The following is an 8,311-nucleotide window of genomic DNA, read 5'->3' on the forward strand; positions in this document are numbered from 1 at the left end:
AGGAGAGGAGAGGAGAGGAGAGGAGAGGAGAGGAGAGGAGAGGAGAGGAGAGGAGAGGAGAGGAGAGGAGAGGAGAGGAGAGGAGAGGAGAGATTTCACTTGCAGATGTAAAAAGAATTGATAAAAGTTCTCCTGTATTGTCCCACCTTCAGAGGACTAATAATGTATCAAGTGAAACACCTTATTCAAAACCAAAATATGGGCAATATAAAAATACTTACTTCAGTGTATAATAATGCTAAATGCTTCATGTGCGCCTCTATTCCTGTATCCCTTGTGTGGCTTACTCTGCTTTTCGGGGTTTACATGGGTGAGATTTTCAAACTATTTTATTGCAAAACTAATGAAGATATAATGGTTTCACTTATGAGACTCAGTCTGTTCCCAAAGTAGAATCTCCTGCCAGTTTTAGGGCATAGACATTCTCCTGAGTTATGCTCTATGGTCATGTTGCATTGAGATTTTCTTCGTCATGGATGCTTCTTAACTTGGACAGCTGAGCACCTGAGCATGCATAAGCACATTAACAGACAGTAAAACTACAGCAGAAAATGTGAGAGGCTGGGTAGAAAATGTCTTACTACCAACTATTGAATTTATAATAGTAAATTATGAATATATGCATACTTTTCATTGCTTTTGAACTCAGGCAGATAGATGGAAAATCCTTCTTTTTCAAAAGACACACACACACAAACCCATCCAAACAAACAAACAAACAAACAAACAAAAAGGCCAATAGAGACCCAAAACAATGAAACACAACCCCTCCTTGCCCCCACCATTCCCTCCACACCCAAGCAATGTTCAACGCCTCACCTATACTGTACTCATTGCTCTCTTGTTTTCAAAAGCTATCCTGTCAGTGACTTTGGCTGCTCTCTCCTCAACAAGCAGTATTAACTCTTCATCATGCTTTCTTACTGATAAATATTCATATATTTGCACTGCTAACCATGATTATTCTATTGTCTGTGTAATCATGATGTGGTTTTCTTCAACAGAAGGTGTATCAATATTTTAGAGGCAGTAATATGTAAGTGGAATTGAATGGGATGTGTCTATTTTTCCTTACCTTCATACGAACACCTTATTGGGTGATGCCAATGATTATGAGCATACCAGAGTATCAGAACAGATGGATAGTTGCAAGACATGCCTTTTTGATTGGATACTTCATGTAGACATTCACTTGATAACTGAGTAGATGATACATATTAGTGACAATTCTATGTGTATGTCAAATGGTGGAATTTATCATTTTGCATTTTGGAAAATGGATATACTCTATTAATAATCACAGTTGTCATTACATGTTAGCCCCTCAGGATATAAACTGAGACTCCTGCACTGAAGGTAGTGGAAGGACAGTGTAAGTAGAAAAACAGAGAGGTGGATAGTGCTGGATGACTCAGTTAATTATTCCCTTTTCTACTGTGAGCAACTGTTACTGTTTACAATTTTGCCTGAAGTTCAATGGCGTTTTACTAAGGAAATTTCCATATTTGTTAAGAACTGCATCACCCTGGTACTGATATGTTGCCTCCTGATTTAATTCCTCTCCACAGTTCTCCTCCCTATCACTACCATCACAACACTTGTGCAGCAAGGATACTTCTTTCACATAATTTCTCCACTTTTCATTGAGTCCTAAAAAATACTTTTGTTAATTCCATTTCAACAAGAATATGGGAGCCCAGAGCTTTTGAGGGGTGGGAGATGTTGGAAACAGACTTAATGTTTTTTTGCCACCAGTACTGGAAGAGCATTTCCACAGATGTTGCAACTGTAGCACGCCAGCCAATTACAGCATCTGCATTATGAAGAGACAGCAGAACAGGACAATCTGCTCTCATCTAGACTCTACCAGACTGAAGTCTGAGGTCTGGACTAGAAGCTTGGTATAAGGGCAGCTCATACAGCATTTATAACCTCAGTAGGCAAGAACCTCTTCTGAAGGACTGAGAGGCAGAGGTATAATAGGAAACAGCTGCCAAACTCTAGCCAACTTTCAGCTGAAGCTGCTTCCTATTGGCTGACAGAGACCCATGATTCCACACAATATTTCTGTACTACATCTGTTCTTTAAAGATTCCTAAAGGCTGTTGTTTTTCTAGGTAGAGAACAGATACTAGGGTAGTACTAGGTAGGAGGATAGTACCTTCATATACCTTAGCAGTGGCAAGCTAGTTGCTGTTCCTAATCCTGAAATGCCAGTGCACTTGGAGCCATCTCCCCCTCTCAGACAATCCCTTTCTTTGTACAATGAAAGTTCCATCAGCCATTTCCACAAATGTTTTGAAAGCATCATTTCCACAAGACCATTTGCCTCAACGCTATTTCCCCTGTGGTTTTAAGTCTAAGAGTCTTTGGTGATCTGTAGACTTTTACTAATGTTATTGACAGCTTAGGGGGAAAAACCTCCTATTAATCCTGTCAAGAGACTATGTATATGGAACCAAAACAGGATGAAAAAGTTTTCATATTTTGCCAGGCAAGGAAAAATAGTATACCACAACTAGTCCACTGAAGTGCACTGATTAACTGTACTTCTGTGGCAACCTTCCCTTTTAGGTAGCTCCTGAAAAGGGTGATAAAACTTCCACACTTGCATGGCGGCATTGGTAAAAACACATGTGTTTTGCATATGTATGTCACACCCAACCTACTATTCTGTATGCATGGCCCTGATCTGGTAAAGTCTGACACAAAGACATCTTTATTCAAGCAAGTATTGTCATGGAGTTCAAAGGGACTACTTCCAGGAGTAAAACGTTGTCCGTGTGTGTGATGACAGGATCAGGGAGCTGGTATGATCATGCACTCTCATTTACTGTACAAAATAGACACAACTTGCTCCTTTAGTTGTCACCTCCTGCAATGAAGGCCTCATTCTGCTATGGACTGAAGTGTGGTACACTGGCAAGTGGTCTTTATTAGAAAGGTCATTGACACTGTCAAGCAGCCTTTGAAAGGTGACATTGCACCTAGAAGGTTATCAGGCCAGAGTCATGAAGTCTACAACAATTTCTCTGTCAATATTGTAAACAGGTAATACATCTGACCTCTTTTCATACTTAACAAAACACAGATGATTAAAGTTCTTCTGCTCCTCTTTCACTATTCTGTCATCCATGTATACACTTTCCCCAAGCTTTGTCTTGAAGTACCCTGCAGAAGTAGTGAAGTTGAGAAGGAGCTACTTTAATTATAAGTACCACAGTAATGAATTCAAGTGCACTCATTTATCATAAAGGGCTTCCCCATCTGTCTCTTAAGTATGCTCAAAAATGCTGTGTATTTGATAACATGAATGTTGAGAATTTAACACATTTTAGTTTTAAACACTCCATTTTGGCTAGCTTTTTGTAAGATTGTACAACTGACTTTTGACTAAAGGAGCAGATTGGGGGTGGAGGGGGGAGTGTGTGGGGGGGTGAGTGCATGTGTGTGCATGTGTGTGTGTGTGTGTGTGTGCATGTGCGCGCGCGCGTGTGTGTGTGTGTGTGTGTGTGTGGTCTCTTCCTAATTTATTTGCACTTCAACCCGCTGGGATCAAGCTGCAATCCCTGTAGGCAAAAGAAGATTAGGGAAAGCGACTGACTGTTTTTTCCCAGACACAGAAGGGAAAGCGACTTCTCAAGTACCGCAAGTTTTTCTGGCCACTGTACAAATTGTTCCTTAGTATGGAGAGTTTCCAAAAGACCTAATTAGCAACTCGCTACAAACATTTCTTTGCATTAGCTAATGATCCGGCTACACTTGTAAGCAAACAGTACCAACATATCTAATCAATGCAGAAAACCAACAGAATGCCTATTAAACATCTGGATGCAATTTTCTAGTTAGACTTAGAACAAAATGAAAACATATGCAGGTTTCTTTGATCTATGCCTCAACAAAGAAACTGTCGATAAAAAAAACACACTGGCCAGTCAATGTGTCATTTTCATAAAGCCTGGTCATTTCTTTTCAAATGTTCCCAGTTTAATTTTTTTGGTTTCCTGCAATCTCTAATTTTACCATATTGTGTGAAGCCAAAAGGGATTCTTTGGATCTGATTCTATTTGAGGTTTTACTGCTGCATGATCTGCTACTGACTTGTTTTTTTTTTTAATTCAGCTCAGGGATTTTTTAAGGGTGAAGGAATGGGGGAAGTGAATACAGTCATAATGGTAAAATGACCTAGTGCAACTTTTTGAACATTCTTGCCTACAAGGAAAGCTACTAATTAAAAAGAAATCAAATTACCAAGAGGGTATGCAATGGCTATTAGCCAAAAGACAGCAAATAATTAGAAATGTAATTGCTTTACCCTGTTCACATCATTTGCACTTCACAAATAAATGAATATTTAAAAAGTGATACTGTTTTTCATGTCCTTATAATAATTACTATTCTTTCAACTGTATAGACAGTCACTACTATACCACATGTACTGTATGATTCAGGGTTTTTTTCTATTTCACCTGCACCACATTAAAAAACAAACAAACCAAACCCCCAAAAAACCAAACCAAACCCTAAAACATACAAACCAAATAGAACAATCCCCATGCTCATTAACACATGCATGTTTCTCTTTCAGTTGAAAATCCAGTGATCTATCTAAAACTTCGAAAGCATAAACTCCACTGAATTCTAGAATTGCTTCCTCTATTGGCTTGCTCTCACGACATAGAGAGTAGAAGAGTGGGACAAATCACACTAAATTGTTTACTGCCCACCTGCAGCTAGCACCTAGTGATTAACATCATCAACATCTTTGTTTTATGTGCCAGTTTGCACAAAGTTAAAAAATATTGCTCATAAAAAGTACTGTGAACAGTGAAGAAAAAAATAATAAACAGTGCATTAAACAGAACATTATGGTTTCACTAAAGAATGGATGCTACCTCTGAAACCTTTTCAGTACATTTAACCTACATTTTGGATCCAAGTGTGCTTTTTTTTCACCCAAAGCTCCAACTGCTTCCAGTGTGAATTTTCAGTAGTCAGTTTAGGATTAAGCCCTTTGCTTTATGAGGTAGGAAGATAACACTAAAATTTTTACAGTAAAAAACAACTGATTTCAAGCAACAGAATAAAATGGGTGACTGGACAGATTGGTTGGGGGGGTTAATACTGAAGGAGATATTTTTATTTTTGAAACATGAGACAGACATTTAAAACAAGTATTTTTAATCCAGTTGGAGAATTGTGTAGAGTATATAAAGCATTGTGGCAGAATGATCTGGTATAAAATGCTACCTACTTGAATACAACATGCCTAGCCATATTTTGCTGTCTTTCTATGGTGTAAATAGTGAATATTGCTATGGAATGAGAATGTTCAGTTTCCTGGTATTCATCCAGATTTATACCCATCCAACAAAAATAATATTTTTATGCATTAATGAGCTAGTGATGATGCATTATAATTAGTTAAACATCAGATCATGTTGGTTATTATTCCTGCTATGTAATGTCAGTAGCTCTCATTTGAAAAAAAACCCAGTGCGTTTGATTCTACTTCTGCTTGTACAGCTCTTCTATCTCAAATACAATGAGTAAGATCCAAAATGCCCTTAAGTGTCTGATTCCAGAATCAAAGTAGGTTAAAAGCACTTACTAATAAGAACCAGGAAAACAGAGCTTTTCTCTCTCTGTTAAAACATGCCTTGGACATTTTAGTGTTGACAAATACAGGTAACGAGACATTTCAAGTTTCATGTAGGTGAGCAATTAAGAAAAAACCAAACCCCTTTTGTTTATGTTCCAAAACACAGTGTTGTTTTAATGTCATATCTGTCAATATCTCATGAACAACTTGTGCCAGCAGGTTAGGCAAAGTACAACAAAAGTTAGGTAAGTGTTACATTATATAGACTCCATAGCTACTAGGTACACACACAAAGTATATAATCATGGTTTGCATTTTTATGGCACCTTTCATCTGAAGATCTAAGTACTTTAATAAGCATTAAGTAATTAAGCTTTCCATTGCCATGAACAGAGCACAAGTTGGCTAGTCCAAGGCAACAAGGGAAGAGCTGGGAACAGAATGCAAGATTTTAAGGTTTGCTTATGCAGGTGGAACACCAGACAAGTTTACATTCCTGTCCTGGGAACCACAATCTACCAAAGCTCACTACCAAGGGTATTTTGTCTCATCTCTTAGAAACCGGTAAAAGGCCACATTTATTTATATGTTCACCAGGATGCACACACATATGCACCATATACATAAACAGAAATACACATGTGTTTCTATACACCTATGTGTACCTATAGGTGTATATGTACACCTATAGGTACAGACCCCATTACACACAGACATATACACATATGCAGATGTGCACAGAGACACAGATGTATCATTGCTCATTGACAAAACTCTGCAGTCCTGGAATGAAGTCCAAACTTTTCACTGCAGAAGACAGAGAGAGTTTCACTCCCTTTTGTGTTGGATGTTTTAAAGTAAAAAATACAGAATATTTTGGGAATAATAATGGAAAATTATCACTCTGAATGAGTAAAGCTTTGATATTGCAAAACATTAAATTTCCTATCAAATATAAAACAAAGACTGCTCTTTCTTTAGGATACAAGATGAAATGCAATACAATTCTAAGGAAGTAATCTGTATCTAGTAAAGAGTAGTGAGGAATTATAAGAAAATGCAAACTGTAACATTACCCTTACCATGTTTAAATGATGCGGTTCAACATTCTAAGACCTCTTTTTAGGTAGCACACAAGTATTTACCAACAGCAAAAGTGTGTATTAAGGGACTGTTTTAAGTCAAAAGGTATTTCACACTTCATTGTGGAATTCTGCTATGAATAAGGTGCTTGTTAATAGAGGATATGTTTTGAAGTGTACTTCCCACTGCAAGCTATGTCACCATTTGTCATCTCCTCAGCAAGCACACACAGCCTGTGGAATTTGTTTGACCCTCATCTATCTCAAGTGGGCCTATAAACTAAAGTTATTGACAGTTTTCCTCTATCAAGCCCCTCTTAAAAAGAAGCCAGTTTTCTCCAAAGGACAACTTCCGTCTTATCAGAGGGTCATTCCAACCAGCTCAGCGATTGGCGTGCCCTGAGCCGCACAAGCACGTGGGAGGGCTTATCTTTCCGAACCTCGGCGTTTCCGTGGCGCACTGTTAGCAGGTGCCATGGCCCCGCCGCCGTCGTCTGGCGAACGAGGCGGGACCGTGCGCCCGACCCGCCCGCCGCACTTTGAGCGCGCGTCGCCGTGCCGTGCGGGGCCGGGGAGCGCTGCGGACAGTGCGCGGGGCGGGCGGTGTGCCCTGTGCGGTGCGCTGTGCACGGTGCGGTGTGCGGTGCAGTGTGTAGTGTGCTGTGTGGTGCGTGTGCCCGGTGCAGTGTGCGGTACGGTGTGCCCGGTGCGGTGTGCCCTGTGCAGTGTACGGTGTGCCCTGTGCGGTGTGCCCTGTGCGGTGTGCCCTGTGCGGTGCGCTGTGCACGGTGCGGTGTGCGGTGCAGTGTGTAGTGTGCTGTGTGGTGCGTGTGCCCTGTGCGGTGTGCCCGGTGCAGTGTGCGGTACGGTGTGCCCGGTGCGGTGTGCGGTGTGCCCTGTGCGGTGTGCCCTGTGCGGTGTGCCCGGTGCGGTGTGCGGTGCAGTGCGCGGTGCAGTGCGCGGTGTGCCCGGTGCAGTGCGCGGTGTGCCCTGTGCGGTGTGCCCGGTACAGTGTGCGGTGTGCCCTGTGCGTGTGCCCTGTGCGGTGTGCGGTATGCCCGGTGCGGTGTGCGGTGTGCCCGGTGCGGTGCAGTGTGCCCGGTGCGGTGTGCGGTGCAGTGTGCTCTGTGCGGTGTGCGCGGTGCGGTGTGCCCTGTGCGGTGTGCCCGGTACAGTGTGCGGTGTGCCCGGTGCGGTGTGTCCGGTGCGGTGTGCGGTGCAGTGTGCTCTGTGCGGTGTGCGCGGTGCGGTGTGCCCGGTGCGGTGCAGTGCGCGGTGTGCCCTGTGCGGTGTGCCCGGTACAGTGTGCGGTGTGCGGTGTGCCCGGTGCGGTGTGCGGTGTGCCCGGTGCGGTGTGCCTGGTGCGGTGTGCCCTGTGCGGTGTGCCCGGTGCGGTGTGCCTGGTGCGGTGTGCCCGGTGCGGTGTGCGGTGTGCCCGGTGCGGTGTGGGGTGTGCCCGGTGCGGTGTGCCCGGTGCGGTGTGCGGTGTGCCCGGTGCGGTGTGCGGTGTGCCCGGTGCGGTGTGCGGGCGCTGCCTGTGCCGACCGGGGCCGCCCGGCGGCTCCGGCGGAGGCAGAGGCGCCGCGCGCAGGCGCCGCGCGCCCGCCGCCGCAGCTCCGCCCGCCCG

This window comes from Molothrus aeneus, chromosome Z (assembly GCF_037042795.1).
Source record: "Molothrus aeneus isolate 106 chromosome Z, BPBGC_Maene_1.0, whole genome shotgun sequence".
Taxonomy (NCBI): domain Eukaryota; kingdom Metazoa; phylum Chordata; class Aves; order Passeriformes; family Icteridae; genus Molothrus; species Molothrus aeneus.